The 11,696-nt window shown below is 32.7% G+C and overlaps 1 long non-coding RNA gene across 1 annotated transcript; it reads right to left on the bottom strand.

Annotated features, from left to right (window-relative positions):
• Window positions 1-1,736: 1,736 nt before the first annotated feature.
• LOC132267267 (uncharacterized) lies at window positions 1,737-8,593 on the bottom strand. Its single transcript, XR_009468956.1, has 3 exons — window positions 8,176-8,593; window positions 4,400-4,664; window positions 1,737-1,965 (listed from the first exon to the last, which is right to left on the bottom strand). It is a non-coding gene; the product is annotated as an uncharacterized LOC132267267 (long non-coding RNA).
• Window positions 8,594-11,696: the final 3,103 nt, after the last annotated feature.

The following is an 11,696-nucleotide window of genomic DNA, read 5'->3' on the forward strand; positions in this document are numbered from 1 at the left end:
ACGAAAGTATTTTACACATTGGATTTTTGAGCAGTACAAAGAAAAGACCCTTTTGCCCCTGAAAACTTCTGTAATCAAATCACCTCTGAAATCCGGAGTATAGCACACAATTGGCCTGTTGAGGGTCTGTAACCACAATGTAGCTTCTTCAAGCTATTAGCTATGTGAAATGACTTCATAAGAATGCAGAATGACCATACTGCCCTTGTTCATTAATGTAATGCACTGAACACACCAGAATCACTTGAAGCTTGCCCGGATGAACTTGAGACAATATTTTTGACATTCACAAGAGCAAACCCTAATTCAAAGGTGGCACCAACTTCTTTTGTCAACGTAGAACTGAATCCAAGATGGTGTGTTAGGCAGCATTGAATCGATGAGCTTTGGATTTGAAATTTGAGGAAATTTTGTTTTAAAGATGTAATTATATTTGATAATTCGAATCGGACCAAGCGAGCTGGTAGGTTTGGTTCGATTTTTCACGGTTTGTTTTGTTTTCAATTCTAAAAACATGGAACCGTTTATAAACGGTTCGGTTATGATTTGAGGTTTTACAAGACCGATCTAAACTGTTTATAAATTGTATATATATTTATATATTTTGTATTATATAAATAAAAAAATTAGTCTTTTAACCACTCAATTATATATTATAATATATAACAAAAAATATTATAATAGAAATTATATTATATATAATATATTTTTAATTATATAAATATATTAAATTGAATTATAAAAAAGCAGAGAACCACGGTTTGAATTGGTTTAATTCCATTGGTTTTACGATTCAGTTCAGTTCCAATATCATGAATGGTTTGGTTCCAAAATATTTTCGAACCGGTCTAATCCGAACTATGTACACCCTTATTTAGTAGCAATACTTGATGTTGGAAGTATGATGTGCTAAATTAATAGATCAAAATTATATTTATATTTTCGAACCAATCTTAAAATGAAAAACCTTATATTAAATAATAATAATATGGTAAATTACACCGACCTCCCATGTGATTTGCCATAATTACAGGGACCTCCCCTATGGTTTAAAAAATTACTCGAACCTTTCCCAAAATTAAACTAACCTACATAGACCTCTATTCCCAGTGACGAACAGTAAAACACACTAACATGTTTATCTAATTTATTGAAATACCCTTAAGTTGTTATGATAAATGACTGTAGTACCCATCTATATGTATGAGAGAGAGGAGATGGACGAAGAATAATACGAAAATTTCAATTTATTCAGTACATGACATCAGCAAAACCCGTCATTGACTTGCGTTGACCGTAACAAAAGAGAGGTCCGAATAATTTCCCAAACTATAGAAGAGGTGTATGTAATTATGGCAAACCATAAGGGAGTTCCGTGTAATTTATCCATAATAATAATAACAATAATAATAATAATAATAATAATAATAAAACCAACCTTGTAGAATTTTGTTAAGAGTTCCAAAGTATAAGGTTAAGGGCAAAGTGAGAATGCGAGTGTTTCTGCCAAGGTAAAAAAAATAAAAAATTATGATTGAATATGATAATACTCGATTGCCTAAATTTTCTATGGGGGGCAATAGTAGCTTGATTGTAAAGCCAAAAAACCCTAACCAACAGTTCGCATTTCTCCTGTTAGGTAGTTCCTAATGTACCTGGAGAGCAGCTATAAGAATGCTAACACATCACGCAATACATCTGCTGAAAACTTCGAATTAAAAGAAGAAGAAAAAAAGGAAAAGAAATTGAATTAACTACTCTATACATTGCATAAATTACAGTTTATTAGTGTCATTGGTAAAATTACAATGGACACTAATATGTCATGTGTTGAAAGTCACATAAAATGGCTGTATTATATGCATATTTTGTCCCCTCAATATCTTCAATTTCCAATGTCCTGGTTTCCATCATACTTGCCCTTCACCTTGTTTCAATTGACTAGCCCAGAGGGTAAAAAATTTCCTGCAAAATAACGGCGCAGCCTTATATATATCAATTATCTCGTCATTCAAAAGTCTCGGGAGAAATTATTAGATAGTCTCGTACAATGTTATCCAATCTAATCAAAACTCTCAAACTAAGAAAAGTGGACCTACAAGAGTTCATTAAGATAGTACAAAAAAAACTAAACACGGTTTTTGATTGGACTGGACCATGAAGTGGCTTATGGTCAGAATAGTCTAGGCTTTGTTTGCATAAACAGGAGTGAAAAGGAAAGAAGGGATATCATTAGTTATGAGAGGACATAAAATAAAAGAAACAATAAAAATAATCTCTATTCATGTTTGGACGAATAATGAAGGAAAAGAAAAGAAAGGAAATGCTATCTGGGTCCCAAATGACGCTACGGAGGGACAATCCCCCGTACTAGAACCAAGTCCTAGCCGTAGCCAAACAACGACATCTCCAAGTTTTCAAAATCAACAAATTGTGCAGGCACATTCGTCGCACCGCGGGCGCCCGCGGATCCCCTCTGCTGGCAATAAAATGGGCTTGAAAGCCCTTAATTTCTTTGTGATTCTTTCAGCAAAAAAGGTAGGAAAACCATCTACGAATTTTGCTTTTCAATGTTCATGAACCAAAATTTAAAATTGTGTATTGAAATATGTGAAACCTATAATTGAAGCACTAATCCCACATCGAATAATTACATAAAAACTCTCTTGTTTAGATTTGAACCAATCATAACTAATCCAATTATGTAAATATCATCCTCTGTAAATGCCACACAACTTCTAATATTTAATGCAAAGTTTGTGCAGCAAACTCAAAAGAAAATAAAAAAATCTAGGGATAAATGGGATCGTGGTTGAGCCTTCAGCTGATTTAAAAAAGGGAATAAATCAATTTTTTTCGTTTAACTTTCTTTTCTGAGTTTTATTTCTCGTCACTGGGTGTCGTCTCGAGTGCTTGCCGCCAGGAGCTCTACAGCCACTGCCGATACTGGAATGGAAATGGAGAGCATTTCTATGGATTTTATGGAGGCATTGCCTAATTCCTTCAAGGATCACAATTCCATTTGGGTCATCGTGGACAGATTGACTAAATCAGCTCATTTCTTGCCTGTTCGCACAGTTTGTGGCTAAGTGCCTTACCTGTCAGCAAGTGAAGGCCGAGCACCAGAGACCAGCTGGTTTATTACAGCCATTACCGGTAGCGCAGTGGAAATGGGATACCGGGAGAAGAAAACAATATCAAATACTGACTCATGTGCTAACTCAAGGCATGAGTATCTCCTGATAGGTCTGTCGCAGACCTGGCCTGGCTGTGCCGGTGGTGGAGAGAAGAGAAAATAAATTACTATCATATCCTTTTATAATATAGGACTCAAGTGTCATAACAAGTTTATTCTTTTAGTTGTTGAGGGTAGTTTCGGAATTATGAAAGTATTACTTAACCAATATCCTACCCCTCCAAATCTCACCCAATCCTTTATTTTCTCTCCATTTAAGACAACGTAAATACACTTCACACTATCCTTTCTTTTCTTTCCAAATCCCTCCAAATCATTCAATCCAAACCCGAAAAAAATAATCTCCAGTTACTCTCTTGCTCAACGACGTCCAGTGAGCAATGGTGATTAACGCCACTTCTCCAACATAGCCTTGTCATCACCAAGTCAGCAAGTTAAGAAAGAAATTTATTTTTGTTTTACCATATATACGAATTCCACTTTACACAATATATTATAAAGAGTATATTATTAAACAAAGATTACTCTATACGCTATAATTTATACGTATAATAGTATATTATTATACAATTTAATATTACCTTTTTATTTAAATTAAAATACATTTTTTACTTGTACTCTTCTGTATCAGGAAAGAAATCGTTCACCTCTGGTTCGCAAGAAAAAATCATCTTCGCTGATCTGTTCTTCCCTCTATTTGGTAAATCGTCTGTTTCTTCTTCCGGAATAGGTTTGATTTTTTTTCTTTGAAGAGAGAGCTCGTTAATCACAAAGCATTACTTATGCAATGCGTTCTGGATTTGCTTTACGTTGGGTTTGGTTTTGCTTCTTTCATACTTAATTTTGATGAGAGAAAATTTTCATTTCATTTGGATGAAAAGCTGACTTTTGAGGGGAAGGGTTTTGTTTTTTGTTTTTTGTTTTTGGGACTCATAAAGTAAAAGTTAAATTCATTAAATAATGCAATATATATATATATATATATATATATATATATATATCTATCTATGTTATATACGAAAGTTGTATGTATAAATTGGAAGCTTGTTAAATATGACTCAACTGGAGAGGATTCTTTTCCTCCAAACGGAACTCTAATGATTTCTCATGGCTAGGCCATCATCTAAACACAAGTCTACACTAATAAATATGAATGCATGTATATATATATATATATAGGGAGAGAGAAGGAGTTGTCCATACATTATCTGTCTTTCCCATGTCTTGTGTTGGAAGGGTTCTCAGAAGTGGAATCCAATCCCAAACACTTGAGGAAAGCTTGTGTAGCTAGCCCAAGAAAATGGCAAGGGTGGTAGGGCCCTTGAATAAGTGTGACATTATTAGTTGGGTCCTCCTTTGTTGAAGAGCACTCCCTTTCTTGGATGTTTTCTCCTCTTAGTATTCTTTTGCTTCTTCTACTTGCACTTGTACCACCTATATGATCACCTTTTTTTGTTTCTTCTCCTACCTGCTACCACAACACAAAGTTTTATGGTGAAAAAAGAGAAGATATATATATATATATATGAAAGGCTTTTTTAGGTTGCCTGGTGCATGTTGGACGGAGATTACATGTATCTGTGGTGGAACATGATGTGCTTTAAGAGGGCAAACACAATCATTGTCAACTAAAAAAAAAAAAACCAAAAAAATTGAAAACTTCTGAGTTGCTAAATCTAGATCATAAGAATTTACAATTCATTCACTTTCCAAACTAATTAAAAAGTTCAATTTTTTTTTTTTTTTTTTTTTTTTTTTTTTTTTTTTTTTTTTCAGTCCCGAAAAGCAACACAAAAATAGTACATACTTCTGCTCCTAACAAATGGGACTTCAACCATCAAACCTTTAATTTTGAAAGGCAAGCAGAAATACCACTAAGTTACAACCTTTAGGGTGGGTGGTGATGGATCTTAAGAGTTTAGGTTCTATACAATTGGTGCATACTGAATCTGCAGAAGTTAACGCAAAAATTTCGCATTATCATTTGGTCAAATCTATTTGACTAAATGTCTTTGGCCTAACGGTATAACCTCCCCTATCTTCAAAGAGGAGAAGAGGGATTGGACCCCGGGCGTGGGCAAAAGGGTGTGTGTTTAGTTTACCATTTAAAAAAAAAATAAATAAATAAAAAAAAAAAATAAAAAATCTATTGGACTAACATAAGAATTATAAGGGTAAAGTCTCTTAACTTTGATCACAACAGGGTTTAGCAGCGGATTTGGAATATTTCTATTTAATAAGTTCAAATCCTAATCTAATGTGTGCATTTTTTCCTTATTTTATTTTTTATTTTTCATTCTTCTTCTTTGGTAAGTAAATAATGTACATGTTTAAGAAAGGCATACATGCCTTAAAAAAAAATGTATAAATTTATAAAAATCTGTACAAACTTTCCGGGAAAAATACGAAAGCATAAAGACAACAAGGAAACAAAACCATAACTAAACTCTATCCAAATCAGAAACAAACACCAAGTAAAATCCAATCATGCAAAAAGAGGAGATCTCAATTGGGGGACCAAATAGTGATATAAAGTTAAATTTAATAAATAAATAAAATAATTGCAACAACAAAAATTTCCCCGTGCATTTTTATGTACATTTTTAAGAACAAATCTATAAACGAACTATATGAGAAAAATAAATAGAAAGAAGATTAGTTAACAGTCCATTAATAAAGTTGTCATTGTCTAGAATTTTTTTTTTTTTCCTTCTTTTGTCTCTCTTTAAATCATAACAAATAATTTATATACTTATATATATATATATATATGGTGCACTAATACGTTTTAGCAAAACTTACAAAATAATAAACACTTCTAATACTAAATTTGAACCAAAAGGTTGAAAAGAGTCATAAATAATTTATTTCACAAACCATCATTAATTTCCATATATAAGCAACTATAAATGAGAACTTTATAAAATTGTGGGAGGTCAACTTTAAATTTCTCATGCAAAATTGCTATCAATAACCACGAATAATTACTGTTAATAGAATTCTGAAAAATATTTGGGGGGCCAAATTTAATATTCCATACAAAATTACCATTAATAATCATTAATAAATATACATTATTATTACTAATAAATTTTTTAAAAAAATTGGGTGGGCCATGCCCCTGGCTCCGCCACTCCGCCAAAGAAGGAATATACTACATATGATGCAAAATATTAACCACGTTCAAAATTGATTTAAAATTTAACTTCAATTAGAATGCATGACTGATACAAAATAAAAAAAAGGTTTAGCTTTTGAATTAATATCATATATTATAGTTTTATAAGAAATTATTAAAGACCCTTAGAGAGATATATAAATATATAAAATTGATAACTCTAATTTGACTCGGATCTAAATCGAGTTTGATTAATAAATTTAACAAACATGACCTATTTAAGTTGACTCATATCTAAATCGAGTTTGATTAATAAACTTCTTCTAATGGTCGAGAATTTAACAAACATTACCTATTTTACCACTAATTTCAAATTTTTTTTTTTTTTTTTTACTGAAAAAGTTAGAACATGGATAACATAGAAACGAAACTTGAAATGGGAATACTTAAATCATATTTCTATTAAAAAAATACCACCCCTCAATTAATCAATTTAATAAGCTTAGGTAGCAGTGACACATTTCTAAATGCCACCCCTCAATTAATCAATTTAATAAGCTTAGGTAGCAGTGTCACATTTCTTAAAAAAAAAGAAAAAAAAAAATTTGCCACCCCTCAATTAAATCAATTTAATAAGCATTAGTAGTAGTGCAGATTTGATTCTCCCAACAAAAGGTTATCTTATCGAAATATAATAAAATATCATTTGATTAAAATAAGCATTGCTTACAACAACACAACAAATACTAGCCTGGCCAGATACGATTTATCAACTCCATATATGTATTATGTACACACATATACACACACATATGTGCGTGAATGGAAATGGATGGAGTTGTTTAAGTTTGACATAACTCACAAGGGGTTTACACACACGTGTGTGAATGGATGGACTTGCTTCAAGTTTGACATGCCACAAGGGGTTTAATCCTTTCTTAGAGAGAGGTCAAAATGGTCGAAAAAACTACACAGTCGGTGCCACAGGAGTATTCGGTAATTTCTTGTTTGAAATCGAGAACAAAGAAAAATAGATTAACGAAATAAAAAGCTTACCAAAGTACTAGTCGTTTATTGACTATGGACATAGTTAGAATTTCACAAGTTTATTTATTTATTTATTTTTAATTTAATAAAAGGAATATTAAATTAGTAAAGTCATTAAAAGCTCTAGAACGCGTCATAATAAATGGACTTTTTTGCACACTTTTTTCAAAACATTCATAGATTATGAAAATTCGTGTAGTTTATTCTAATATTCATTTAATTAACAAGTTACCGTAGTAAGAGCCTTTTGAGTAAAGTTAATAATATCAATTATTTGACAAATTTTCATTGTTAAGTGAAAGGGAATGATAAGTGGCATGAAACCAAAAAGCAAAATAAGCAAAATTTCACACTTTTACAGGATTTATAAGCATCTTCATAATATATAATTAGAAGCAAAAGGTTTTTCTAAATAAATTAGATTGCTTTTTCTTTAAAATTTTCAACAACAATAATAAATAAATAAATACCAATTTGATAATAAGGATATACAATTGCCTACCTTACAACGCATTCCATTCTTTAACTTTACTCTTTTATGTGTTTAATCAAATGGGTTTCTGTCCCTGTTGAATACAATTTCATCTATCCTGTTGAATACTTAAATTCTTAACATGAATTAAGTAAATTACATTATTTCTATTCTATTTTCTATTAATTTTTATACTTGAGCCTAAATTTTAACTAAGAAAAAAATAAAATAAAGAAAAAACAAATTTTCTGGGCAACCAAACAGAATATGAAAGGAAAAACAGGGGAGAAAACAAGAGAGAGAAACAAATTAACCCAAGAGAGAGAGAGAATTACAACACACCTGGGTATGATTTAAGCTTGTTGTGAGGGTTGTGGTGAGGTTTGGGCGGTGTATAATGGAGGAGGAGAGGAGAGCTGTGGAAGCAGCAGCAGAAGACGACGCCGTATGGGAGGAGTCTTGGGAGAGATCCAAAGCGAAGATGTAGAGCAGAATTATGAGGAGTAACATCACCAACAGCTGGATCCATATGAGCCATGGTATTCTATAGCTTTCAATTATGAGTTCATCTCCCAAATTAAACATGGTATGTGATATTTACTTGTATGTATATATATGATTGATATAGATATACAGACAGATAGAGAAAGAGAGAGGTTAATTTGGGCCCTTTTGGAGATACGAAGAATGGTTGGTGTGAGATTACTTGCAGGTAGAGAGAGAGAGAGAGAGAAGGAGGGGGATGAATGACAGTGAAGAACTTTTATTACTTATAAGGTAGAGACTTGAACCATCTATTGTATGCTTAAAAAAATGAAAAAAAAAAAAACATAAAAAATCGTTTTGCAAGATTGTGACTGGCGCGTGGTCATTACTATGGAACCCACTAAAAGAAGAGTAATGCTATTCATATCCTGCCTTTGGATTATCCATATGGTGAGTCCCACCAGGGTTACACATGAAAATGAGCGATATTGAATTTGAGAGGAGAAGTGGACGGTAAAATTATGTTATAAGTAGTGAGAATATGAGCAAGAATGACATATTTAATGGTTGAGATATCTGATTATTTGATTATTATTTTTTGTTTATTTCCTTAGTCTTTGGATTATCTATATATTGAGTCCCACCACTATATTCAATGGTTGAGATATCTGATTTTTTTATTTATTTTTAGCAAAGTAGGGGGAGGGGACCCAAATACCGGCACTCCCGTTCAAAAAGGTAGACATTTTACTAACTAGGATACTGGGTAATGCCTAAACATTTTAGTAAGCAGTAAACACAAATACATATCATTTATGCTATGTGTGGTTAGAGGGAATGATTGAGGGGAAATGAATCTTTTCATGTTTGGTTGAAAGAAAGGGAAGGGAAGGGAGGGATGAAATTGTCCCTTCCCTTCCCTTCACTACGTGGGTGAGTAACATAAAGCTACTCATAGGAGATAAGCATGCATCGACCTAACGTTTTATAATTATATCACCTTAAGGTGAAACATGTCAATGGGGCTCATGCCACCTAACGTCTATGTCAAGTGAGACTCATGGATCATCCTAAGCTACTCATGTAATTTAAAATGAATAACGGCATACAAGTATACATGTTCAAGTATACAAAACAATGTTAAATATGTTATACAACATACAAGCATATATTTTCAAGTATACTAAATCACATTAAGACAAGTAATGCAATGTCTAAGCATATTTACACAAGTATGCATTTTTTTATGAAAATCTCGTAAATCAAGTATACCGACACAAGTATACTAAGCTAAGAGAGATACACCTAAAATAAGTATACACGGCACAAGCATACTAAATGAAATCTAAACTCACAGAGCAAGCATACAAGTTCAAGTATACTATATGAGATCTAAATGCACAAAACAAGTATACAGTTTCAAGTATACTAAGTAAGATTCAAATATCCAAAGCAAGCATTAATTCTCAAGTTACAAGTAATCCATGATTAGCAACTTGAAATTGAATGCGAAATCAAATTAGAAAGACTAGGATATGTGGTCACTAGACCAAGCAAGTGTTTCCGGGTAATTATGACCCACAAGGCACTACCTAGTGCACACATGCATAAGTTATTCCGGGCAATTACGACCCACAAGGCACTACCTAGTGCACACATGCATAAGTTATTCTGGGCAATTACGACCCACAAGGTACTACGTAGTGCACACTTATGACTTAGAAGACTCTTATCTCCGTACTAGAGCCAAACCCTAGCCATCACGTGAAATATGTCCTCACAAGCTTTCCAAAATCAATAAGTCCAAAACTTATACAAAAATTAATAAGTTAGACCAAACTTATACCAAATCCACTAATGTATAAGGCCATCTTCCATGCACAAATAAGGTTGAATCCACACAAACCATGTCCTAAAATTCAAGTCTAGATAGCATATGACATGTCAAGCCTCCAATATGCAATTTATACACCAAAATAATAATATTTTATAATAATTGAACCACATTACCACACTAAGCCACAAGTACTAAATAAGTCCCAATTTAGTAACTAGCTTCCAAGGTAAACAATTGTAATATTCTAACAAGGTATACACTTACACAAGATATATCTAAACAAGCTATGCAAGTCAATGATATTTTATATCATGCTAAGTCCAATTACCATTTCAAGATGCCTCAAGTACTAATTCTACATCAAATTTGTAATATGCTCACAAGGTGATTAAATGGACTACGTTTCAAGGGATTAATAACCTATTACCTCTGATATCAATTTAAGTGACCAACACACTTAAAATAAAATTAATTAAGCTCATTAATTAAATTTTCTCTAAATTTTCAAACATATTTAAATGTCCTCAATTTAATATATGTTAAAGAACTCACCAAGGCTTACTTTAATATCACATTACAAGTTGATTCCATACTTGATACAACTAGGTGAATTAAACTTTCACAAAAGATAAATATTAAATAAAATTTGCAATTCTTATTCAAATAACCCTAATTTAATATATATCAACCACCATACCAAAGCCTAAATTTCTAGTATGTCTCAATTTAATTTTAAGTTGCCTAGCATCATGAGAATTAAATCTTAAATAAAGAAAATAATTAAATTAAATTCTAAAAACTTGAACAAGGCATGCTCACAAGTTGTATATGCTTATAAAACAATCAATACAATAATAATATAAACCTAAGACACCCCTTACCTCAATTTGAGATGAAAATCTCAAAAGCCATCAAAATGAAACAGCTCTGAATCCGACAATACTTCGGGGTTTCGTCGGGGACAACGCCATGAACGATAAACTCCAAAGAGGACCCATGAAAATCACAACTTGATTTCAAAACCAAACTCAAAATTTGGCCAGAAATGGGTTCTAATAAGGGTGAAAGAAGCGCGTAGTCAATACGAACACAAAACGCAAGACCCTACTATGTTCTGACAAAGAAATGAAGTTCAAATGAGGAGAGAGAAGGTGGCAGCCTCCCTTGGGCTGCCATGGAAGCTTCAGGTCGTGCAAGAGAGTGGGGAAGATGAAAAAAATAAAATATCTAATCCCCCTTTTATAGAAATCTCAAAAAGTGCCCCGAACGGGCCCCGCCGGGTCCGGAAAAGTGAAATTTGAGCAGACACGCTTAAATGATGAAACTCTGTGAACGAAAAAGATTCAAAATAAGAATAACAGAAGAAACGACGTCAAAAACCGAGTCCCGAACAGAAAGTTATGTCCTAAACAAGTTTGACGCAAACCGGGGCCTGAAACCCTAAAACTGGAAAACATCGACCAGAAGGGACTTCTAAGAGTTTACGACTTGATGAAAAGTGAAAATGAATCACGTACGAGAATCCAGACTCAAAACAAGA

Source organism: Cornus florida, unplaced genomic scaffold (assembly GCF_030987335.1).
Source record: "Cornus florida cultivar Cherokee Brave unplaced genomic scaffold, ASM3098733v1 CherokeeBrave_3.0.0_Hap2_Chr07, whole genome shotgun sequence".
Lineage (NCBI taxonomy): Eukaryota > Viridiplantae > Streptophyta > Magnoliopsida > Cornales > Cornaceae > Cornus > Cornus florida.